Source organism: Protopterus annectens, chromosome 2.part1 (assembly GCF_019279795.1).
Source record: "Protopterus annectens isolate FY-2018-M chromosome 2.part1, PAN1.0, whole genome shotgun sequence".
Taxonomy (NCBI): Eukaryota; Metazoa; Chordata; order Ceratodontiformes; family Protopteridae; genus Protopterus; species Protopterus annectens.
The window spans coordinates 1,380,140,971-1,380,168,134 of NC_056729.1; the positions used below are offsets into that span (position 1 = coordinate 1,380,140,971).

General features: G+C 43.0%; 1 protein-coding gene across 2 annotated transcripts in view; it reads right to left on the reverse strand.

Annotated features, from left to right (window-relative positions):
* The window catches only part of DRC1 (dynein regulatory complex subunit 1), a 2,270,880-nt gene that overhangs the window by 656,046 nt on the left and 1,587,670 nt on the right, over window positions 1-27,164 (reverse strand). The window lies entirely within an intron of this gene.

Sequence of the window (27,164 nt, forward strand, 5' to 3'; positions counted from 1 at the left end):
TAAACACCTCCAAATGCATTTGATTTATTTACTTATTTATATTTCCTTATCAGGGTAGTGCACTGAACAATTCTTCTTCTTCTTTCGGCTGCTCCCATTAGGGGTCGCCACAGCGGATCAACTGTTTCCATTTCATCCTGTCCTCTGTATCTTGCTGTCACACCAACCACCTACACATCCTCTCTCACCACATCCATAATCCTTATCTTAGGCCTTCCTCATTTCCTGTTACCTGGCAGCTTCATCCTTGGCATCTTTTTCCCAATATACTCTGCATCCCTCCTCAGCACATGTCCAAACCAGTGTAATCTTGTCTCTCTGGCTTTGTCTCAAATCCTTCCAACCTGGGCTGACCCTCTAATATACCTATTCCTAATCCTGTCCATCCTCGTCACACCCAGTGCAAATCTTAATATCTTCAACTCTGCCACGTCAAGCTCTGACTCCTCCCTTTTTGTCAATGCCACTGTCTCCAACCCATATAAAATAGCTGGTGTCACTACCCTCTTGTAGACCTACCCTTTCACTCTTACTGGTACTCGTCTGTCACAAATCACTCCTGACACTCTTCTCCACCCACTCCATCCTGCCTGTACTCTCTTCTTCACCTCTCTTCCATACTCACCATTACTCTGAACTACTGATCCCAAGTATTTAAACTCATCCACCTTCACCACCTCTACTCCCTGCATCCTCACCATTCCTCTATCTTCCCTCTCATTCACACACACATATTCTGAATTAGTCCTGCTGACCTTCATTCCTCTTCTCTCTAGAGCATAGCTCCACCTCTCCAGGGTCTCCTCCACCTGTTCCCTACTGTCACTACAGATCACAATGTCATCTGTAAACATCATAGTCCACGGGGACTCCTGTCTGAACTCGTCGGTCAACCTGTCCATCACCACTGCAAATAAGAAAGGGCTCAGAGCTGATCCTTGATGTAATCCCACCCCCACCTTAAATGCATCCGTCACTCCCACTGCAGACCTCACTGCTGTCACACTACCCTTGTACATATCCTGTACCACTCTTACATACTTCTCTGACACTCCCAACTTCCTCATACAATACCACAACTCCTCTCTAGGCACCCTGTCATATGCTTTCTCTAAGGCCACAAAGACACAATGCAGCTCCTTCTGACCTTCTCTGTACTTCTCCATCAACACTCTCAGAGCAAACATCGCACCTGTAGTGTTCTTTCCTGGCATGAAACCATACTGCTGATCACTAATCATCACCACCCTTCTTAACCTAGCTTCCACTACTCTTTCCCATAACTTCATGCTGTGACTAATCCAATTTAATCCCTCTGTAGTTACTACAGCTCTGCACATCACCCTTATTCTTAAAAATCGGTACCAAAACACTTTCTCCATTCCTCAGGCATCCTCTCACTTTCCAAGATTTCATTAAACAATCTAGTTAAAAACTCCACTGCCATTTCACCTAAACACCTCCATGCCTCCACAGGTATGTCATATGGACCAACAGCCTTTCCATTCTTCATCCTCTTCATAGCTATCCTTACTTCCTCCTTACTAATCCACTGCACTTCATCATTCACTATCCGCACATCATCCAGCCTTCTCTCCCTCTCATTCTCTTCATTCATCAGGCCCTCAAAGTACTCTTTTCATCTGCTCAACACACTCTCCTCGCTTGTGAGTACATTTCCCTCATTATCCTTTATCACCCTTACCTGCTGCACATCTTTACTAGCTCGGTCCCTCTGTCTAGCCAATCAGTACAGGTCCTTTTCTCCCTCCTTAGTGTCCAACCTTTCATACAACTCTTCATACGCCTTATCCTTAGCCTTCATCACCTCTCTCTTTGCCATGCACCTCATCTCCTTATACTCATCTACTTTCTTCATCTCTCTATACACTCCTGTACTTTTTTATTCCACCACCAGGTCTCCTTGTCCGCCTCCCTCTTTCCAGATGTCACACCAAGCACTTTTCTAGCCATCTTTCTTACTAGCTCTGCTGTAGTTACCCAGCTATTCATTAACTCTTCAGTGCCATCCAGTGCCTGTCTTAACTCTTCCCTGAACTCCACCTCACAATTACCCTTTTTCAATTTCCACCATTTGATCCTTGTTGCTGCCCTCACACTCATCCTCCTCTTCTTGATCACCAATGTCATCCTACAAACCACCATCCTATGCTGCCGAACTACACTTTCCCCTGCCACCACTTTACAGTCTCCAATCTCCTTCAGACTGGCCCTTCTACATAAGATATAATCCACCTGTGTGCATCTCCCTCCACTCTTGTATGTCACCCTATGCTCCTTCCTCTTGTTAAAATACGTATTCAACACAGCCATGTCCATCCTTTTCGCAAAATCCACTACCATCTGACCTTCTGCATTCCTTTGCGTAATACCATACCTACCCATCACTTCCTCATCCCCTCTGTTCCCTTCACCCACATGCCCATTGAAATCTGCTCCAATCACCAGTTTCTCACCCTTGGGTACAGTCATCACTTCATCCAACTCACTCCAAAATTTTTCTTTCTCATCCATCGCACACCCAACCTGTGGAGCATATGCACTAACAACATTCATCATTACACCATCAATTTCCAGCTTCATAAACATCACTCTATCCGACACTCTTTTCACCTCCAAAACACTCTTAGCATACTGTTCCTTCAGGATAACCCCTACGCCATTTCTCCTCCCATCCACACCATGATAAAACAATTTGAACTAACCCATGAACCCACCTCCGATACACCTAGCCTTGCTCCCCTTCCATCTGGTCTCTTGCACACACAATATACCAACCTTCCTTCAGTCCATCATATCAGCTAGCTCTCTCCCTATATCAGTTATACTGCCAACATTCAAAGTTCCGACCCTCACTATCACAGCCCTAGCCTTTACCTGCCTTCGGGCATGCCTTCCCCCTCTTCTCCTCCTTCTGAACAATATGGACCAATTTCAGGCTCAGCCCGGGTCCCAGTGATTTTTTTTCCTCTAAATTACTAGAAGTAATCTTCTGTTATGAAAGCTCTTCCACACCAGAATTTTCTTCTCCTACTTTTCTAATTGATTTTCTCTTTCTTTCTCCAGATTTCTTCTTTACTGACATACAAGCAGGACAGTGACTAATCAGTACCTGAATTTTACTCAAATGGTTAGCTTTTTACTGGCTGTTTTACTTCCCTTTTCCACACCTGCAGCACTCTAAAACCTTCTCTTCAGTGTGTCACTATCTTGGAATTCCAATTCTAAAAATTGTACTTCTTAAAGAAATTCAGGGGGTCTATATAAGTTCATCGAAACGGCTGAAGTTCGAACACCATATGTTCGAACTTCTAACCACGAAGTGCAAAAACATTGAAGTCTTAGAACAGCGATTTTTTTCCCAGGGAAAAAAAATCGCTGTTCCAAGAAACACACACACATCACAAGCACACCAAAAAAACAGCAATCCACACACATACACTTAAAATCCTACATCTAACCCTTCAATAAACTGTACATACACTACTATCTATCCACTTACCTTAACCCAAACCCTAACCCTAAGGTCCGTCACTATCGCACACTCACCTGACCCATGCCCTAACCCTAACTCACCAATCCCGCCCTAACCCTAAAGTCTGTCACTATTGCACACCCACCTCACCTGCGCCCTAACCCTAACTCACCAAACCCGTGACCTAACCCTAACATCCACACAATCGCACACTTACCTGAAGCTGACCTGTAACTTCCTAACACAGTCCTGATAATCGTGAAGCCACAGAAACGGCCCACCAAATTCTTTCCCTGGGAAAGAATTCAGTGTTCCGCGGCTTTGCGATAATCAGTGTTCGAACTTCACAGTTCGAACATCTGGTGCTCGATCATCAGCTGTTTCAACGGACTGATATAGACCCAAATTCAGGGTAAGAAAAAGTTGTCATTTTTGGTTAAACTTATCAGACAAAAGCTGAGAAGACAATATAGACTACCAACGTTCCTCCTATCTGTTTGTTAGAGACAGGAATGTATGGTGTTTGAATTGATATATCATGAAAAACTACTAACAGCTGAACAGTATGTTGTTAAAAGTCTAGTACTAAAATGATACTTGGATAGACAATGTTAGAGAGATCTTTGAAAACAACATAGGTTCATAGGTTCATACTAGGCTATCTGCCCTAGGGCATTTATAAGCCTAGCCAGAGTTGTGTGGCTTTCACCACCCCTTAGGTTGAAGAATACTATACCCATTAGTTTGCCGTGCCTCTGTCCAGCAGTGATACAGAGATGATCCCCGGGGTAAACCTACGATCTCCCATCCACTGGTCAAGATTCCTCTTGAACAGAGCCAGCGAGGTGCTCTGTCTCACATGGACCGGGATTCTGTTTCACAGCATAGGGAGTCTCTGGGTGATGAATCTGTCCCTCCAGCACGTCCTATTTATATCCGTGTTGAGGTTTAAGTCTCTTGCTCTTGTGGCTCTGGTGGATTTGGATTTTTTGAGGTGGAGCATGTCCATTAATTCCGGGTTGGACATGGCCTTGTATGTCAGGCACAGGTCACCTCTGAGCAGACGGTATGCGACTGAATAGAGCTGGAGTTTCTTCAGTCGGGCAGCATATGGCATATTTTTGAGCCTTTATCCTTTTGGTGAGGAACTTTTGGGGTCTTTCCAATTGCTGCAGGTGTCGGGTAAGATACATTCCGAATGGGGCATTGTACTCAATCATTGGTCTGATAACTGAAGAGTACAGGGGAACAATGACCTCCCTTGAACTGGATGTGAATCCCTTCATAATCAGGTGGGCAATGTAGAAGGTCCTCCTAACCACTTTGGCAATGTGAGTGTCAAAAGAAAGGTTACTGTCAACTTGGGTCCCCAGGTCCCTGATAACCTCTTCTGTGCTTAATGGATTGCCACCTATGTGGTAACTTGGGGTTACCTTGTTTTTACCAAAGGGTATGACTATACATTTTTGGCGTTTAGCTTAAGGCCATGGCTCTGGCACCAGTTATCCGTTTCTATGAGACCTCTCTGAAGGATATCTGTGTCTGATGGATTTTCAACTATGGCCCAGTTTGCAGTCATCTGCAAACTTTGTCAGCCACAATCCTCCTATGTTTGCCTGCACTTCTGAAAAGTAGATGCCGAACAAGAGGGGCCCAGGACTGAGCCCTGTGGGACACCGCTTGTGACCGGCTTGAGTCTGACATGGCACCAGCAACTCTAACCCTGTGGGTTCTGTCCTTGAGCCAGTTTGCAACCCATCTTGTGACATATGGGTTTACATTTAAGCTGGTGAGCTTTTCTATGATACCCGAGTGGGGTATTGTGTTGAAAGCTTTTGCAAGGTCAAGGTAGGCTGTGTGAACTGCCTTACCCTCATCAATGGCCTTGGTGACTGTTTCAAAAAGTCGACCAAGTTCAAGAGGCATGATCTGCCCTTGACAAAGCCGAATTGGGTAGGATCCAATGTCTGTAGGTTCCCTATGTCTTTATTTATGAGTTCCATTATGATCCTCTCCATAGCTTTGCAGACCAGGCTTGTTAAGCTTATGGGGCGGTAATTACCAGGGTCTGTAGAAGCACCGCCTTTGTGGAGTGGGACCACAGTTGCCGTGACGCCACTCTTTGGGCACGTATCCTGTGGTAAGGCTAAGATTAAACAGGAGCCTTATGTGTGGGTTTAGTTCCTCATTGAGTTCGTGTAGCACACAGCGGGGACACCATCCGGTCCCATTGATGCTGTGTTTTTAGCTTTAGAGAGAGCAGCTCTCACCTGGGCATTTGAGATGATTGGGAGGCCACACTCTGCTGGGATAGATATTTCTCCTTTTGGGGGGAGAAATTTTCACTGAACCTGTCTGCCAGTATGTTTGCAATGTCTGTGGGTTCAGTGATTTTTGTATCATTTTGGACTAATTCTGAGCATATCTGGGAGTTTCCACCCAGATTTCTAACATAGCTAAAGAAGGCCTTATGATTGTCTTTTGAGTCCTTGGCGATTTTTCTCTCAAAGTTGGCCTTGGATGATTTTATGAGTGATCGTAGTTTTTTACTAGTATTGATCAGAGATGTCTTCCCTTTTAGGGATTTTGCTCTATCTTGTAGTAGCTTTCTCCTCTTGTTGTAAAGTTTTTTTATGGCTGGGGTCCACCAGATCGGGCGCTTGCCTTTGATTTAAAGGGTCTTGATTTTATTTGGGATTGCTTGATTCATGCAATCCTGGAGGTGCTCGTAGAAAGCATTTGTAAGGGATTCAGCAGCATGGGTTGTGGTTTCCAATGGCTCAAGGGCCTTGAACGATACCACACCAGTCTTAAGAAGTGTGAAGTTGGCTTTTGAGAAGTTCTTCACTGTGGTCTTTTTTGTTGGGGGTGGGGGCGGGATGTGGATCTCCAGTGAGATTAGTTTATGGTCTGATCTCACCAATGAGGGATATACTTCCGGTGTGGAGCACTTTGTCCCCATGTTTGTGATGATCAGGTCTAGTATATTTTCACCTCTTGTGGGAATGGTGACAAGTTGTTCCATAGCATTTGAGTTTATGAACTCCAGGAACCTTTGGGCTAGGGTATTGGGGCTTGAGTAATGTTCCCAGTCTATGTTTGGGTAGTTGAATTCACCCAATATGATGGTGTCTGGAGAGACATTTATACTCTCCAGTGTCTTCAGGAAGGCTGTGTGGGGTTCCTGAGTTAGAGAGGGTGGCCTGTAACATGCTACAAACTGTAGAGCAGTTTTGCCTATGGTTAATTGCACCTGAATGGTCTCTGATGCTTTGTGAGTTGCCACCAGCCTGGAGGTGTGGGTATCCTTGATGAATATGGATACACCCCCTCCTTTTGTGGTTCACTCCCGGTTTTGGGGCCGGAACGCATGATATGAGGTAAAACCTGATAGTGCCGGGGTGCTCTCAGGAGCCTTGAACCAGGTTTCAGTCACAGCACAGACATCGATGTTCTCCATACTGAGGAGGGCTTCGAGGACATGCATCTTGAGATTTAGACTTTTGGCATTGAGCAGCATTACCCTTAGTTTTTTTCCATTATTGTTTTCTAGGGCGGTGGGTTTAGAATTTCAGCCTTGTCTAAAAAAGGCACTATGGGGTTGGCAAGAGCCTTTGCCAATATCCGGAAACCCAGGGGTGACAGGTGCAAGCCGTCCCTTGCAAAGCAGCGTGGCTTGTCAAGCATGTCATTCCAGGCAAACAGACATTGGATCCCCTTAGAATGACACCAGAAATTAAGCCAATTATTAAAACTGATCATTTTGTCTCTGTATTGTGGCATCATTCTTGGTGAAGGTAGGATACTGCTCAGGGTCAGGGTCATACCAGCCTGGGCTACATAATCTGAGAGCTCCTTTATGTCTCTTTTCATGTAGTCCAGGGAGGTATGTCTCAGGTCATTCACACCGGCATGGACAATGACTGAGTCATACTTGTACTTGCTGTGGAGTGACCTGAGTGCTTGTGTTATGTGGCGGATTCTAGCCCGACAGGCAGCTTACTGTGACCCTCTCCTTGTTCAGTCTGGTGTGTGGGACGTCAGTGTGTCTGACTATGGAGTCACCTATGACAAGTGTGTCTGGCATTGTGTTTGGCCTTAAGGGCTGTGACTGATTTGCACACTGACTTTGTGATCTATGTGTTGCTTGTGTTATGTCATGAGGTGGCAGTTGTTTGGGTGTCTGCTTTGGAGGCCTCTGCTGTTTTGGTAGATTTTTGATCAGTGCCTCCGAGTATGTCTTTGTGTGTTTATGTGTTTGATTTGTAGTTGTGATAGTTCTATGTGAGACTGGGTTTATGGTGTGTGTGGTTACCTTCTCCTCCAGTCTGGTTTTGCCAGTCCTGAGTTGAGAGAGCTCAGCCTCCAGTTTGGCTATATAGTTGCATCTCTCGCATGTATTTGTGTTTTGTGGGAGGAGGAGAGGGTTGTCTGTGTACATGAGGCAATTGTAACATTGCCTCAATATTCCCAGATTCACCAGCTGAGCAGGAGAGGACACTAGCAACTGACCCTTTGACATGCTAGAAGAAATGAAAAAGTTTGCTGTGTAACTGAGTCAGAAAGGACCTATAGGGAAGTGGGTACTCAAGGGGGTTTTAAGCTAGTGAAGTACTTTGTATAATATAGAAGTGCTTTACCTGACTAAAAATGCTTTAGGAACAAGTGCTGAGCTTTACAGATAGAGAATAGACTGTTTAGATTACAAGTAGAGCAGTTCTAAGGGAAAAATGAAGAGCAGACTTTACGGAGCCAGAAATAGTTTAACCTTGTTTAACCGACACTGCCCGATGGTGCTCTAGTGGCAACTCCGCGCTAAATGCAGAAAAGGCAATAAGTCAGTAGTACAGGCTAGCACACTTTAGTGGGCAGCCAAACAATTAAATTAAACAGCAAACAAACACTTTTCGACTTGAATTAGACTAATTTCCACTAAAATGTACTTTTAAGTGCAGATAATAAAAAATGCAGTAAGTAACTATGAAAACAGTTAAAGCTTGCTCTAGGTAAGCAGTTGAAGGTAAAACAAATATAAAAACAGCAGGATACTTAATCAGGAAAGCAGTCGCTTTTTTTCAGTTCTCTGTAGCCAGGAAGACTCAACAGGACCACGTGGAGCTGTGTATGAGCAATATGACTTCAAAAAAATGCCAGAGGCAGATTTTAACCAGGGAACTTCAAAAGAGCTAGAAATGGTCCAAAATGACCAATTACTACAGCTTCTTGTGTTGGAGGTCACTTCCCTCAAGGACAGGTAGGCTATTCAAGGCTCCCCACTCCCACTGGTGAGCTAAGAAACTTCCTTCTATCCAAGTAAGGCAATGGGCAACACAGGAACTACAACACAGGCCAGGATACAGCAAGGCCTGTAAACTGGTCTAACTAGTTTAGGAGAGGCAGGAAAACAAGGAATATTTTTTTGTTTTTAAATAGAATCACACAGAAATGCAGGAAAGGCAATAAGTCAGTAGTACAGGCTAGCACACTTTAGTGGGCAGCCAAACAATTAAATTAAACAGCAAACAAACACTTTTCGACTTGAATTAGACTAATTTCGACTAAAATGTACTTTTAAGTGCAGATAATAACAGATGCAGTAAATAACTATGAAAACAGTTAAAGCTTGCTCTAGGTAAGCAGTAGAAGGTAAAACAAATATAAAAAACAGCAGGATATTTAATCAGGAAAGCAGTCGCTTTTTTCAGTTCTCTGTAGCCAGGAAGACTCAACAGGACCACGTGGAGCTGTGTCTGAGCAATATGGCTTCAAAAAAATGCCAGAGGCAGATTTTAACCAGGGAACTTCAAAAGAGCTAGAAATGGTCCAAAATGACCAATTACTACAGCTTCTTGTGCTGAGGTCACTTCCCTCAAGGACAGGTAGGCTATTCAAGGCTCTCCACTCCCACTGGTGAGCTAAGAAACTTCCTTCTATCCAAGTAAGGCAATGGACAACACAGGAACTACAACACAGGAACTACAACACAGCCCAGGATACAGCAAGGCCTGTAAACAGGTCTAACTAGTTTAGGAGAGGCAGGAAAACATCTCTTAAAACTGAAGGCTAAGAAAGTAAACATTTCAAGTAAATGCAAGAGAAAGATAACTTTGAGTCTGGATCAAAAACAGGGAAATGGCTGTCAGCAGATCTAAATTCTAAGATGTTCAATACTCTTCACCAAGAACTTTTTTTTTTTTTTAACAGAAAACATCTTCATTAAATTATCACTTATGATACAGGCAATTATACATTTTAGATAAATGAAAACAAACCATACTGATATAACCTAAGCTGCAAGCATCCGTCACAAACCATACTGACATAATTTTAGTTGCAAACATTATACATCACTTATAATCTACCCAATCACGGTCAGTCAAACAGTACATTGCTCATTTAAATCCTGCCTTCTTTTAAACTTAATTCCGCCCCTGTATGTATTGTTCCTACAATTCCCATTTTTTCTATGTAATTTACTCCTAACCTCTTCTAATGATCTCAATTCCAGTTGTTTTATCTATGTTACTATATTCACTACCTCTAGTACAGTTGCTTTAGACTTTGATTTCCATTTTCTAGTAATTGCTTTTTTGGCAGCCACCATAATTAAACTCAGCAAAGCCTTACCTATGTCTAGGCAATTCCAATTCTGTATCACAGCTCAGAAAAATAATTTCGCATTACACTCCCAGAAAATATGTTCTGAATTACCTCTTTCTTCTCCATCACACCTGTCTACCTGAGGAAAACTTCTCTGGTGTCTACTTGGGATATAAAAATACCTATGCAAACATTTCCAAGCAAAATTCCTAAATTTTCTACATTTTGTTGTATATTTAGGTTCACAGGTTCATAGGTTAGTACTAGGCTAACTGCCCTTGTGAGCCATTTTAAGCCTAGCCAATTATCTCCTGTGAGATTCAAACCCTGTACCTTGTGTTTGGAAGGCAAACCCTGTACCTTGTGTTTGGAAGGCAAACACCTTAACCATTAGGCCACCCTCCCAACCCCTTGGGAGACATACACATAACCCTATTGTTTCTTTGTGAATTGCTAATCCAACTGCTTATTCACTCTCTTTTCCCAATCCTTTCTAACCTCCTCTGATAGATTCTTATAGTTACCATGCATTATTTTCTATGTTCTACTAATTATTCCTTTTTTTAACAGCAGCTTCTCTTCTAGATTCTATTAAAAATTCTACCAGTGCTGGTCTTTTGTTTAGGACCCCTCTAGTTCCTTCAGGTCTATAATACGCCCACGAAAAAAAACTTTCAGCGAATGGCTCTTCATCGAATGATAACCATCAAAATCTTACTCCCATGAACACCATTTCCTAGGGGAAAAAAATGCTTGGCCATAATCGGGAATTTGCCCTTTTCCCCACTGTAGTGCGATCTAGTTAGGGGGCATGGGCGGGGGAGCTGAGAAACCACTTTGAAAGGTTTTTAATTTTGTCTGGTTTTACTTTGGCCAATCATTTTTTCCCCTAGGAAAAAAATTCGTTAGAATGGCTGTTTGAGGGAGTTAGATTTCACTCGTTATCATTCAGCAAACAGTCGTTCACTGAAAAGGGTTTTTGCAGATGTAATGTAGACCCTTTCTTTCTCTTTGCCTATACACTAATATCAATCCTTGATAGGGAAGACAATCTCTAACCTGCAATCCAAATACATTATTGGCATCTTCCCATGGTTTGCCAATAAGCTTTTAGCTATTCATGGAAGGCGTGAGTCACTGTATTTCAAAAGAATAAGCTGTCTACAAAAGAAGCACATTCAAATGCACAAGAACATGTGGGGAAGAAGGCTAAATATTTATTCAGAATTACTCTCAACTTGAATTCATGGCAAAATGATGGAAGAAAGTTTATTTCTCATCATCATGGAAAGTGACATAAGAAAAGCAATCAAACTACAAACAGCAAATTTAGCACAGATTGAAAATATACCTCTTGCAAAACAATGTAAGATTATGAAAGCTTTGTTCTCAAGTTCAGGAATTTCAGATGGTGAGACTGGACACAGCTTTTTAAAGAAAAATAAACAAGTCAAGGTGCAGATGTAAAAGGAGCCGAATATAATGTGAAATCTGAGGCATCCTATACTTTTATTTTTTGTTAGCTGATTATGACTTCTGCTCCTGACTTTTAACATGCTCCTTCTCTTTCAGAAGCCACCCCAATGGGAGAAGTTAAACGGAAGCTTATTCCAGAGTATACAGGTTCATAGGTGTGTACTTGGCTAATGGAGCATTTAGAAGCCTAGCCCAAAAAAACTGCCCAGGCACAGTGCCACCCAATGTTAGTTCACAGTGCCCCTATCCAGCAGGGCAACTCGAGTGGATCCCTGGGGTGAACTTTCTGTTACCCACCCACTCATGATTTCTCTTGAAGAGGGCCAGTGAGGTGCTCTGCTTGTATGTCTCATGCCTCTGTAAGGAAGACGCCTTGATCAGTAGCCTGTGAATTAACCCATGAATTATGGAAAGTAGGAGAGAATCCAGTGCCATCATACAGTAGCCAGATGGGGTTTTCTTCGAAATATTATCTTCCACTGATATGCAGGGATGACAGAATCCAACCACATAGTCACACAACCCTCTTTGCCAGACCTCCTATCACATCAACAGCTTCTTTTTTTTAAGGTCCCAGTATCAGCACTAAAGCTTGTGAGAAGGACATGCTTCCTTCATGTCCCACTCTCTCCCCCAGAAAGAGGAGAGCAGGCAATGCCTCATCATTCCTAGTCTTCCACACCAGCCCCAGCAGGAGCCTGAACCACTAGTCAGACTTTGGTCACCTGGGTTGCAGGCAGGACTTCATCCACCTACACATCATATAGGTGTTTTGCACCCCCCCAGTACACTAATAAACTATACATTACATAGGTGCTTGCATCTAGCAAAATCGACTCAATTGAACCTCAAAGAATTACTGCTTAATGCTAGGAGCCTAAATAAAAATCTACACTCTCTCCAAGCCTTCCTCACACTAGAGAATATAGGCATCAGTGCAGTTAGAGAGACACGCTTTAAAGCGGCAGAGAATACCCCGACAGTACAAGATTTGAGTGACATTTACACTTTTAAACCAGTAGCTGCACAGAAAAGGGCTAAAGGAGGAGGTGTCTCAATATGCATGACTAACAAGCATACCTCTAGCGTGGTCACACGATGCAGTGGAGTTCCTACATGTGCAGATCACCATAGACAAAATCCCATACCATACCCTAGCCAGCTACAGGCCATCCTCCATTTTCCAAGAATCTCACAATGCATACTTGGACTTACTGGAGACACTTACCGTCCAACCTAGCACCCTACTCATGGGAGACTAACTACCCCTCTATACACTGGAAATCCTATACAGCCTCAAATATACAGGCAAAGAAATTCCTGGACTTCATAAACACAAACACCCTTGACCAAATATGAATATACCCACTAGAAGTGCCACTAGAAGTGCCAGCATACTGGACTTCGTGCTTATAAATATGGAAGAAATCCAAACAACTCCATAATCCCATTAAAACCAGTAGGAACTATTCCAAGGCAAATTACCATTTAAGTGATGGATTTTCAAAATTCAATGCTCCTCCAAACCCAGAGAACACACCGGCCTATGCTGAATTGCTCTCAGAAACTCTGTACAACCATGTCAATGGCTGCATAGAGGCTGCAAGACCTTGTAAGACAAGGACTAGTCCTAGAAAGAAATCATCCTGGTGGTATCTCAAATTAAACAGGAAATACAACAAAAGGAAACAAAATTAAAGCAAAAATCAGGAAAGGTAATTCTCATAAAAACAGAAAATCTCTTATCAAAGTAAATAGGCAACTAAGAGGGCTAATTAGGTCAGGCAAGGCCAACTTTGAGCTTAAGACAGCCTTTCAGGAAAAAGATAACCATAAGACCTTCAACAGCTACATCAGAAACATCAAGGGCAGTACACAACAATGTGCTGAACTGGTGGTTACTGGTGCCACATTCACTGAGCCTGGTGATATAGCAAACCTGTTAGCGGCCAAATTCAGTTCCAGCCTTACCCCTCCTCTCACCCTCAACTATCCCCTTAGATATACACTCAAACATAACCCCTCCAACTATAACTAGGAAGCATGCACTGGCTGCACTCACTAAAGCCAAGAACATGGCCTCACTGGGCCCCAATAACATCCAAGGATGCCTCCTGAATAGTCTAAAATATGACCATCAGAACACCTGTTATTACTTAGTCATTATTTAACTATAGTCTTAAAACAGGTTTTGTGCCACTTGAATGGAGGTCTACAATGGTCACCCCCCCCAAGGGAGAACTTTCAACAGATCTTGGAAACTACAGACCCATTAGCCTGACTAGTCTTATTTGCAAAGACAAGAAAAGAATTAGCATAGAAATTATCAACAAGGACATAAGAGATCTCCGGATACTGGATCCAGCGCAGTTTGGCTTTGTTAAAGGACAGTCATGCTCACTGAATCTGACGGACTTCTTTGAAAATGTCACTAAGGCAATAGATGAGGGGAAGATGGTGCATACTGCCTACATAGATCTGACTAAAGCATCTGATACAATATCCCAGTTGAGCGTTGTCAACAAACTTAAGAAACTCAGTATAAATCTCTTTATAACACAGTGGATAGCTAGTTGGCTCAATGATAGGTTCAAATCAGTGAGGCCAACACCACAAAGAGCCCAGTCACCAGTGGAGTTTCCCAGGCCTCTGTGCTGGGCCCATTCCTCTTTGGCATCTGTTTTTCGGATGTCAAAGGCCTTTGGCTGACCAAGTTCATAGATGACAGCAAACTGGGAGCAGTCAGTGAATCTTGCCAAGACGAGAACACCCCTCAGGAAGGTCTAACACAGGAAAACACTTGGTGCCAAAGCATGGCTTAAATCGCAATACCAAGAAATGCATTATAATACCTTTTGGTGAGTCTACTACCCGGAGTAACTACATCATCAACAAAATACTCTTAAATGTTGATTCAGTAGTCAGGGATCTGGGAACTCATGTACATAGTAAGCTAGCCTTCACCCAGCATGTCTCCAAGGTAGTATGAAAATCCTTCTATATTTCTCAACTTATACACTTATATGGCACCTTGGTTCAGAGAGGTCATCATAGCATTGTACTTGGCCCTCATCAGACCCATCATAGAGTACAATGACCCTTTTGGTAGGCACCCAATCAGACACATAGTGACTGGAACATCTACAAAGGTTCCTTACAAAAAGTATACAGAGAGTAAACACAATACCATACATTGATTGCCTGACAGCCCTGTCTCTTTACTCGTTATTATACAGACTTCTGACAGGTGGATCTTTCCCTGGCATACAAGGCATCCCTGGACTCTGTTTTGATTAACCTTTTGCACATCCACAAAATAAACAGCATCAGAACTACTAGATTAAAAGACATAAATTTTGCTTGAAGCATAAATAGGACATGTTGGAGAGACAGATATGTTTCTCAGAGAATTGCCTTTCTCTGGAACAGGCTCCCCCATCCATGAGAAGCAGAGTTCCTCCGTATCCCTTTTTAAGTGCAACTTGGACCAATGGATGGGTAATTGGAAATTTACCCCCTGGTTTAGCTCCTATCTATCAGTTGGACATAGGCAGTCAGTAAATCACTACATATACACATCAAATTTGTGGGTCACATTTGGGTTGCACAGCTAGGCTTATAAGGGGCGTAGTATATACCTATGAACTACTATACTAATAAAGTGAACAAGTGAATGAAGACTATGCTGCATTAATGCTGTCAGATATATGTGTATTTTGTTTACCAGTCTGTTACCTTAGGAAGCTTACTGGAAATTCAATGGCTTGAAACTAAAAGCAGCTGAATATGGTGATAAGTTTTACAAGACATTTAGATACTCATATTTGTTAGTACATTGTTTTATTAAACTAAATTCAGAACCATACTGTTTAACCTCAAATATATTTCTAATTGTAAATCATTTTACAGTAATACACACTTGTCTGCTGTATACCGATAAGTTTGCTGAAACAATAAATATGTCTGAACTAAAATGACAAACTGTTTACTTATAGGTTCATAGCCAAGTACTAGGCTACCTAGCCTTGCTAGCCATTTTAAGCTTAGCTAATTTCCTTTTTGTGTTCTAATTAACCTACCCCATTTGGTTAGAGATTGGCCTTACCCATCCCATGGTTTATAATTATTTATTACACCTAATGAGAATAACTAGAATCATACCATTGATAATTTGAGGGGACTCATGCATGGGACAAAGCATTTTTGAGCTACCTCCATCCATTAGTAGTGGGGAAGGCAGTCCTGAGGTAAATGTCCTGTTTCCCAGCTATAGATCCAAGTTAAGATTGAATAAGGACAGGGATGAACTTTGTTTTATGTGGATGTGGAGAGTCTGTTCCAGAGCAGTGGTATCCTCTGCAAGATACACCTGTCCCTCCAAACTGTTCTGTTGATTCTGCAGAAGAAATCCCTAGACGGAGTATTTCTGATGCCATTTCACTTGCTTATGTGCAGTAAATCCATTATTATTGTCTCGGAGGAAGCCTTGTATGCCAGACACAGGTCACCTTTTAGTAGTCTGTAGGATACCAAGTATAGTGAGAGAGCTTTAGTCAGTCAATGTAAACAAAGAAGTTAAGTACTCACCATAATGTTCCATGTATGTTGTCCATCTTAGCCTTCATTCTTACCAGGATGGGTTCAAATCCGATCCTCGGATCCAACTCGGCCTTATATATAAGCTCAAGGTCTTCCACTAGCTCATGGCTAAACCCTATCCCAGCATGCACTAGGAAAGCTCCCCAAATCTTGTTTGCAGGTATAACAACAGAATACAAAATAAAGGCAGAGAATAACGATATCTAATTGTGCCAACTTGGTCTTCCAGGAGTAAAAAGGCCAGGGGAAGGAGGGTGGTATGTAAGAATAAAGGCAAAGATGGACAACACATATGGAACATTATGGTGAGTATATAACTTCTTTGTGTGTTGTCCTATCTCACCTTCATTCTTACTAGGATTGGACAGCATCCCTAGCACCATCTTTCTTTGGTGGCTCAAGGGAGAATATTCTTCAGAATTGTAGACCTAAAAGAGACCCTGTTCCTGGAGGCCAAATCGACTTTGTAATGACTGATAAAGGTATGTGGTCTTGCCCATGTTGCCGCAGCACAAATGGTATCAATTGGTAGTCTAGCCAGAAAGACAGAAGAGGTTGCAATGGCTCTTGTAGAGTGGGTTTTAACTCTATGGGGAAGATATCTTTTTTGAGATTTATAAATGAAGGTTATGCAGTCTGCAAGCCATTTTGAAAGTGTCACTTTAGAGACTGGAGTACCTTTCTTTGCATCTGAACAAAATATAAATAGTTGGTCAGATTTTCTAAAGCCCTTAGTCCTGTTTAAGTAGAAACATAATTGTCTATGCACATCCAGTTGTTGTAACATGTATTCTGCCTTACTCTCGTAATTTGGATAAAAGACTGGCAGCTCTATGGATTGGTTCAAATTTGATTTTAGAAAGGATTTGTTCATACGGAGACCCTGTCTCTATGGAACAGCAAGTAGGGGATCTTTACTGACAAGGCTTTGCAGCTCTGACACTCTTCTAGCAGAGGTAAATGCTATCAAGAGAATAGCTTTCCATGTCAAGAATTTGAGTTTGAAAGATGATGCTGGCTCGAACGGGGGAAAAATTAAATGAGATAAGACAACATTTAAATCCCAAGGTGCTGGAGGGGTCTTTGATAGGTGGTCTTAATAGCAAGGTACCTTTAAGAAAGGCTTTGCATAGTCTGTGAAATATAATATTGAGGTCTAATTCACCTAAACAGAAATTGGATATCGCTGCTAGCTGAACTCAAGCGGTAGCTGAGTCTGCGCCTTCATTGACTAGTTTTGCTAAGAACTCTAGTATGGAATTTACTGGGGCAGAAAATGGGTCACTATGAAAATAAGAAGCCTTTCCATTTGCTTCTACATAACTTTCTCACTGAAGCCTTATGAGAAGATATTAGGATGTGTTTAACTGATGAAGAGAGGTTGGAAACCAGGCTATGGTTGGAATTGGGAGTAGCCAAGCTGTCAATTTGCAAGTATGAAGGGAAGTATGGAGCATTCCTGATGCATGAGTCAGAAGGTCTGGAACAGGGTCCAGAATCCAAGGCTCCTCCCGAAGATGAGGCCAGAGGAAGAAGAACCAGATATGACAAGGCCAATATGGGGCTAAGAGTATCAAGTCCTTTCCCAACTAATTGGCTTTCTGCAGAACTTTGGGTATTAATGAGAAGGGAGGAAAGAAGTAGAGGAGACCCAAGGGCCAATTGCAGACAAGTGCATCCTTTGGTGATTCCCCCCAGTACCTGCTGCATTTGGCATTCAAGGATGTCACAAAAAGGTCACAGCAAGGCTGGCCTCATTTGCGGAAAATCTTTTCCGCTACTTCTTGCTTTATGGACCACTCGTGAGGCATCAGACTTGCTCTGCTGAGTCTGTCTGCTATCACATTAGATTTCCCGGGATGTGCATTGCTATCAGAAAGCATTGGGAGGATGTCACCCACTGCCATACTCTCAGGGCCTCTTGTCAAAGGGGGGTAAGATCTGGTTCCTCCTTGTTTGCTTATATACCATACAACTGACATGTTGTCTGTCTGTATTACAATAGTTACCAGCGACAGACAGTCCTGGAATGCTTGCAATGCCAGAAGCACCACTCTCATCTCTAGGGCATTGATGTGTAAGTGGGCCTCGTGATCCTGCCAAGTGCCTTGGACTGTCTTTCCCAGATAAAGCCCCCCCCATCTGAGAGGCATCTGTGGTCACTATGGCTAATGTCTAGGGAAGTACAAATGGTTGACGTATTGTCACATGAGTGGAGTAAACTCACCAACGAATATCTTTTTTGCAAGATTCTGTTATCAATATTTTGTGGGATATAGGCAGATCCTGCATCAACCACTGAGTGGACAGTAGTCACTGGAGAATTCTCGTGTGCAGACGTGCTAATGGGATCAAGGTTATTGCTGCTGCCATGATCCCCAAAACTTTTAGGGTTGTCCTTGCATGTGCTTTTTTCTTTGTAAGAAGATTTAAAACCTGATGTCGTAGAACTTGCACCCTTTCTGGAGGAAGTTTGGCCATCATACTTGTTGTATCCAATTCTACAATGATAAAAACGACACACTGAGAAGACAGCAAAGCAGATTTCTCATAGTTTACTGTAATTCCTAGGTGACAGCAGAGCTGCAAGGTGGTGTTTCTCCCTTTTATTACTAGATGCTCTGTGGTGGCGGTTAGGAGCCAGTCATCTAAATATGGAATTTCTCGGAATCCTAGGCGCCTCTAGTGGGCCGCGACTACTGCCATGTATTTGGTGAACACTCTGGAGGCTGTAATGAGGCCAAAGAGCAGAGCTCGAAACTGGTAGGGACTGGCTCCCAGCGAAAGTGCAGGTGTCTCCTGGATCACCTGTCTATTCTTATGTGGTAGTATGCATCCTGGAGGTCTATCGAGTGCATTCAATCGTCTTGTCCCAGAAAAGGAAGTATTGACTGCAGTGTTACCATCTGGAACTTGGAATTTCTTACAGATTTGTTTAGATTGCTGAAATCCAGGATTAGTCTCCAGTCCCCTGTTTACTTTGGAACTAAAAAGAACCTTGAGTAAGTTCCGGATCCTATTTGGTCTGCGGTGACTTTTTGGATGACTTTTTGTCTAGCAACATTCGAATTTCTAGTGTTGCCTGTTCCCTCTGACTGGGTGGAACTTTTTTATGTTTGGGATGGGGAAGGAAAAGGATATGGAGTAATCTCTGGATATGATGCTTTGTACCCACTTGTCTTTTGTCATTCATAGCCAGGCTTCCGAGTACAAAGATAAGCGACCCCCTGACTGCCTCCAGAGATGGACAGTTGGGCCTCCCTTCAGAAGTGCTGAAAGGGCTTACCAAAGAAAGATACTCTGTCGCCCTTATTCTGTGGACCCCCTCTGCTGCATGGTCAGTGTTCCTCCATTACTACTTCCCCCTCTGCCCCTGGGGAAAGATTCACCACATGTGTCCTGGAAAGCTCTCTGGGATTTTCAAAACCACATTTTTCCACTTCCTTGCTGACCTTTGGGATATGGTCTAGTAGGTAGGGAAAAATGGATTTCTACAACAGAGAGAGTATTGCCCTCTTGTTCACACCTGGTTAGTGTGTCCTTAACTTTGGGCCCGAACAGAGACAAGCCATCAAATAGGGCATTCACAAAAGAAGATTTAAAGGGTTCCGCGAAGTCATAGGGAAATTCCTGAACCTGCTGCTCTACTCACTCCATCCACTGCATAAGAAATCAGTCTCATGGAGAAGCTGACAGCTGAATTTAAGGTAGGGAGCTGAGAGGAAACGTTCTCTGACACCCCTTCAGCTACTGAACCTTGGAGAGTATCTCCTAACTCCTTCAGGAGATCTCTCTGTAATCTAGTAAAGTGGGTCAGGTAATTCAGCTTTCTGAGAGCAAAAGTCACTGAAGAAAAAATGCGCTTTTCATATCTGTCCATTGTGTGAGGGTGGATGAACAGAAGAAGATGTCTCTACTGGGACTCCCTTAGATATAAAGTTTTTGTCTGAGGGGGACATGATGAACTTATTTGGCCTCCGAGGAACAGGTTCCACTGAATCTGGAGACTCACACGCCTTTTGAAAAACTAAATCCAGAAGTTTGTTGAAAGGTGGAGACAACCAAATGGAGGAAGGGTGAGATCCAAAGGCCTTCAGGTACACAGATTCCTCTGCTGAAGGGTTGGTGGACTTCCAGTCACCTCTCTATTTCTAAGATGTCTCCAAAGGCGACATCATCAGGAGGTGACCGTGGGGACTCTTCAGCTTCATCGAGGTCCATATCAGAAGAGATGGTCTTCTCTGGGGAGTTTAAATGCTTCCTCTTACATAACCTCTTCCGAGGGACCTCTTCAGGGGGGTACTCTGGAGAGGTTTCAGAAGAGTGAAGGGCACCCTGTGGAACATCCTGAGGCCTAGGATCTCCACGTCCCTGTGGATGTAACGGTATAAAGGCAGATACCGGTGCCTTTAGGGGAAGAACCTCCAGAGATGACAGCGGAACTGCCTGTGGAGACAGCACTCTCATCACCTCAAAAGCCCCCAGCCCCTGATCCGAGGAAATACCTGGATCCGAAGAAGCCGAGGGAACCACTGGCAATCAAGAAGATGGCTCCAAGGCTGAGGTAGGAGCCGAGCTCACACGAGCCAATGTCCCGAGAGGCAAGTCTGGATCCGACAAGGTTCCAATCTGACTCACCTCCCCAGACCCGAATGGACAGCGTCGGGTCCTAGACTCCTTCAGCAACAATGGAGCCCAGGAGATCAGAGCAATAGTTGGATCCAAAGATCTCATAATAAGTCTCGGGTCTGATGGTTCCACCAATGTCAGCTCCAGACATTCTGGCTCCAAAGTCCAAGGTCAGATCGGTGGAGGAATCAAAGCAGAAGGGGAGGATGTGGTCGGATCTGAAGCCCTTGGGGTTGGATCCGATAGCAGCTTGGCCAGCCAGGTGTCCTTAATAACTCTGTACCACTCAATCCATTTCATCATCAGATAGGTTCCTGGAAGACCGAGTGGAGGGGGCTGGAGACTTGGAATGTTGGAGTATAGGTGATAGAGTAGGGGAGAACAGCTCCAAGACAAGGGACTGGCTCCACAACTCGAGCTCCACCTGCACTGAGGCTGATGGTGCCAGAGCAGTAGATTTTTCAGATCTGACAGCCGTAGGATCTGATGCTGAAATTTTAGGCTTCAATGGAGCACTGGAAGAGGAAGATCTCTTCCCAGACTTGTCAGATCTTGAAGATGGAGACTGGTCAGACTTTGATGAACCCGGATCTTGTATTGCTTCCAAGAATGTTTTTTTTTAAGAGACCTCTTAGTATTAATTTGTTTTTCCTCTCAAGAAGAGCCCTGAGATTAAAGGAATGACAAATGGAACAAGACTCCTGGAGGTGGACAGCTGCTGCACAATAGACACAAATAGTGTGTCTATCAGTTAACCTAGCCACTGGGGATGCACAAGCCAGTGCATTTCTTCGTGCCGGTCCCAAGCCCGGATAAATGGGGAGGGTTACATCAGGAAGGGCATCTGGTGTAAATCCTCTGCCAAATAACATATGCGGACAACAATACAGATTTCCATATCGGATCAGTTGAGCCTCGGGTTAACAATGACCGCCACCAGTGCTGTTAGCCAACAGGGTGCTGGTGGAAATTGGGCTACTGTTGGCCGAAGGAGAAGAACAGGAGGAAGGCATGCCCGAAAGCAGAAAGAGAGGAAGAAGGTTAGGAGTGTAGTAGTGAGGGTAGGAACTTTGAATTTCGCCAGTATGACTGGTATAGGGAGAGAGCTAGCTGATATGATGGAGAGAAGGAAAGCTGATATATTGTGTGTGCAAGACACCAGATGGAAGGGGAGAGTAAGGCCAGGTGTATAGGAGGTGGGTTCAAATTGTTCTATCATGGTGTGAATGGGAGAAGAAATGGAGTAGGGGTTATCCCCTTAAGAATAGTATGCCAACAGTGTTTTGGAGGTGAAAAGAGTGTCGGATAGAGTGATGTTTATGAAGCTGGAAATTGATGGTGTAATGATGAATGTTGTTAGTGTATACGTTCCACAAGTTGGGTGTGCAATGGATGAGAAAGAAAAATTTTGGAGCGAGTTGGATGAAATGGTGTTGAGTGTCCCCAAGGGTGAGTGACTGGTGATTGGAGCGGACTTCAATGGGCATGTTGGTGAAGGGAACAGAGGGGATGAGGAAGTGATGGGCAGGTATGGTGTTAAGAGAGGAATGCAGAAGATCAGATGGTAGTGGATTTTGCGAAAAGGATGGACATGGCTGTGGTGAATACACATTTTAAGAAGAGGGAAGAGCATAGGGTGATGTACAAGAGGGAGGAAGATGCACACAGGTAGATTATATCCTATGCAGGAGGGTCAGTCTGAAGGAGATTGGAGACTGTAAAGTGTTGACAGGGGAAAGTGTAGTTAGGCAGCACAGAATGGTGGTTTGTAGGATGATGTTGGTGATCAAGAAGAGGAGGACAAGTGTGAGAGCAGTGCCAAGGATCAAATGGTGGAAGTTGAAAAAGGGTGACTGTGAGGTGGAGTTCAGGGAAGAGTTAAAACAGGCACTGGGGGGCAGTGAAGAGTTACCGAATAGCTGGGTAACTACAGCAGAGATGGTAAGGGAGACAGCTAGAAAGGTGCTTGGTGTGACATCTGGACAGAGGAAGGAGGACGAGGAGACCTGGTGGCAGAATGAGGAAGTACAGGAGAGTATACAGAGGAAGAGGCTGGCGAAGAAGAAGTGGGATTGTCAGAGAGATGAAGAAAGTAGACAGGAGTATAAGGAGATAAGGAGCATGGCAAAGAGAGAGGTGGCGAAGGCTAAGGATAAGGCATATGGAGAGTTGTATGAAAGGTTGGACACTTAAGAGGGAGAAAAGGATGTGTACTGATTGACTAGACAGAGGGACCGAGCTAGGAAAGATATGCAACAGGTAAGGGTGATAAAGGACAGTAAGAGAAACGTACTCACAAGCAAGAAGAGTGTGTTGAGCAGATGGAAAGAGTACTTTGAGGGGCTGATGAATGAAGACAATGAAAGAGAGAGAGAGAAGGATGGATGATGTGGGGATAGTGAATCAGGAAGTGAAAAAGATTAGCAAGGAGGAAGTACGGACAGCTATAAAGAGGATGAAGAATGGAAAGGCCGTTGGTCCAGATGACACACTAGTGGAAGCATGGAGGTGCTTAGGAGAAATAGCAGTGGAGTTCTTAACCAGATTGTTTAATGAAATCTTGGAAAGTCAGAGGATGCCTGAGGAGTGGAGAAAAAGTGTTTTGGTACCTATTTTTTAAGAATAAGGGTGATTTGCAGAGTTGTAGTAACTACAAAGGGATAAAACTGATCAGTCACAGCTTGAAGTTATGGGAAAGAGTAGTGGAAGCTAGGTTAAGAAGGGTGGTGATATTATTGATCAGCAGTATGGTTTCAACCGGGAAAGAGCACTACAGATGCAATGTTTGCTCTGACAGTGTTGATGGGGAAATATAGAGAAGGTCAGAAGGAGTTGCATTGTGTCTTTGTTGACTTAGAGAAAGCATACGATAGGGTGCCTAGAGAGGTATTTTATGAGGAAGTCAGGAGTGGCAGAGAAGTATGTAAGAGTGGTACAGGATATGTACGAGGGTAGTGTGACAGTGGTGAAGTCTGCAGTGGGAGTGGCAAATCCGTTTAAGGTAGAGGTGGGATTACATCAAGGATCCGCTCTGAGCCCTTTCTTATTTGCAATGGTGATGGACAGGTTGACAGATGAGATCAGACAGGAGGCTCCATGGACTATAATGCTTGCAGATGACATTGTGATCTGTAGTGACAGTAGGGACCAGGTTGAGGATACCTTGGAGAGGTGGAGATATGCTTTAGAGAGGAGAGGAATGAAGGTCAGCAGGACTAAGACAGAATATGTGTGTGTGAATGAGAGGGAAGATACAGGAATGGTGAGGATGCAGGGAGTAGAGTTGGCAAAAGTGGATGAGTTTAAGTACTTGGGATCAACAGTTCAGAGTAATGGTGAGTGTGGAAGAGAGGTGAAGAAGAGAGTACAGGCAAGGTGGAATGGGTGGAGAAAAGTGTCAGGAGTGATTTGTGACAGACGGGTACCAGTAAGAGTGAAAAAGAAGGTCTACAAGAGGGTAGTGAGACCAGCTATGTTGTATGGGTTGGAGACAGTGGCACTGACAAAAAGGCAGGAGTCAGAGCTGGAAGTGGCAGAGTTAAAGATGTTAAGATTTGCACTGGGTGTGACAAGGATGGACAGGATTAGGAATCAGTATATTAGAGAGTCAGCTCAAGTTGGACGGTTTGGAGACAAAGTCAGAGAGGCAAGATTGCATTGGTTTGGACATGTGCTGGGGAGGGATAATGGGTATATTGGGAAAAGGATGCTAAGGATGGAGCTGCCAGGTAACAGGAAAAGAGGAAGGCCTAAGATAAGGTTTAAGGACGTGGTGAGAGAGGATATGCAGGTGGTTGGTGTGACACAGCAATATGCAGAAGAAATGGAAACAGGATCCGTTGTGGCGACCCCTAATGGGAACAGCCGAAAGAGAAGAAGAGTGTCTATCAGTTAAATACATTTTCTGTCCATATTTTTGACATTTTTTTAAATCAGAGGGTTTCAACTGTTTAGAAGACATCCTGAACAAGGGATAGTAACACAAAAAAAACTAGAGCAGTCTTTTTTTTTTTTTTTTAACAACCACCACCACCACCACAATAGTTAAACAATCAACTATGACTGTAAAAGAGAGGAAAAAAGGAGGGTACAGCCCCCTAACTTAAATGGGCTATGCCCAGAAGACTGAAAGAAGGGGAAGCCCTCTAACTTAAACAGGCTAAGAGTAAAGCAATTCTCTAATTTAAATGAACTGCCTTTAAACAATTTTTAAAATAGAGAAAAAAACAAAGGTAAGAAAAGCCCACTACTAAAATGGGCTATTAAGAGTGTTAGGTGGAGGCTGGGATAGGGAGAATAAGGCCTAGGTGGGAGAAGATGGCCAACAACAGAAAAAAGGCAGAAAAAGCGGAAATAACAAACTAGCACCAAACTATTTATCTAGATCAATAATAATTAAGAATAAGCAATTAGCGACAATAATCAAGAGTATACTTAGCCAGAGCCAGTAGAACGAAGACCCAAACTTGTTTAGCAGCAAACGAGATCTGGGGAGCTTTCCTAGTGCATGCTGGGATAGGGTTTAGCCATGAGCAACTGGAAGACCTTGAGCTTGTAGATAAGGCCGAGTAGGATCTGAGGATTGGAACCGAACCCATCCTGGTAAGAATGAAGGCGGGACAGGACAACAACACATATGTTGTTTAGGCCTTATATCTTTTTAGTAGGGCATCTATGTGGGCATTCCAGTTGTTGCATGTGTCTGGAAAGATACATGACAATGGGGGGGGGGGGGATTACATTCTCAATGAGGACTGATTAAAGTAGGACAATGATATCTCCAGATCTAGCCACAATCCCTTTATTTATAAGCTGTGAAATATAGAAAGACTTTCTTACAACTAACGTATGTTGGTCAAATGTTAGGTCATTCTCCACATAAGTTCCAAATCTTGAACACCTGGGTCATCTCTTAGGGTAGTTCCCAGGGATAGAAGACTTCCCAAAGGATACAATAATGCACTTTCTGGCATTTTTATAAAGGAGTAATCACTAGTTCAAGGACAGCTAAAGCTTATGATGGGGAGAGCACTGATGAGCACCTGGTAAAACAGGTGACAGTTCAGGATTAGCTACTGTTAGTCCTGCACGTCAGAGGGCGGTAAGACTTACAAACATTTACAGACTTTGTGAACACAGACATTAATAAGATATTTTACCCAGTTAAGAAATTGCTCCCCAAATTATTGGAATTCTTAATAAATAATAATAACAAAATGAAAAATACATCATATTTCTCACAACTTTATAAAATTCTTAAACTAGATTTCACATATTTAGACAATTCCAATTGGAACTACTCCTCAAAAATTAATAATGAAGACTTCTCTGAAGAATACAAGAAAATAACATTAAAATCTGCAGACAAAACTCTTATCTTCATTATACTGTAAAATGTTCACTTGGAAATTCTTACACAGAGCTTTTGTCACTACTAACAAAATTACAGTTATGTATAAATCAAATAGAATTAAGTGCTGGAGATGTGATTCTGAAATAATAGCTGACTGGATGCATATGGTATATGAATATAAAGACATCTCCCCTTTCTGGAAAGGAATTAACTTCATTCAAGCTCTACAGTCAGATAGATGTAACATTTCTAAATCTTTACCTTGATTTAATACTTCTACTCCTGAGATAATTCCAAAAAAACTAAGTGACTCTTCTTTGGTCTATTACTGCTACAGCCAGAAAAGTTTTGTTTGTGTCTTTCAGCTTTTCCCGGTTAGGGGTCGCCACAGCGGAACTCCGGTCCGCTAATGATTAGTAGTGGATTTTTACATATCGGGTTACCCTGACACACAGCCTTCAACGAAGGCACGCCCCATTCACGTATGCCTCCACACAGAAGACGCTCTAGCTGAGAATCAAACGGGACAACGTCTTGCTATGAGGCGACAACGCTACCGCAGCACCACCACCGCTACAGCCAGAAAAGTAATTACTAAAAATTGAAAAAGAAAAGTTACCCACTCTAGTGTTGAATTTATTAGTATGGCAAAAATAGTTTGCAGTAGTGAACTGCATACTATAAAGACGAGAACTTCTAATATTACACATTCATATAAATCTTGTCTTAAACTTTAAAGACTTGGTTGGAAAATATTAATTGTTGTTGATGTGTATAACTTTGATGTACTGATCAGCTGTGGACCTATGTAAATAGTTGTTTGTTTTATAACTTTTTTTTTTTATTTAAACCCTGTGGGAAAACCAAAGGAATATGGTAATTGTAACTTTCACCAGAAAGTGCATTAGGAGAACTGTTACTTGATTGAATGGCTAACTGACTGTTCAACTGAGCCTTTAGAAAAGTTACTACATTTGCAAAGGAGATGAAATGGAATTTGAGACTACATGA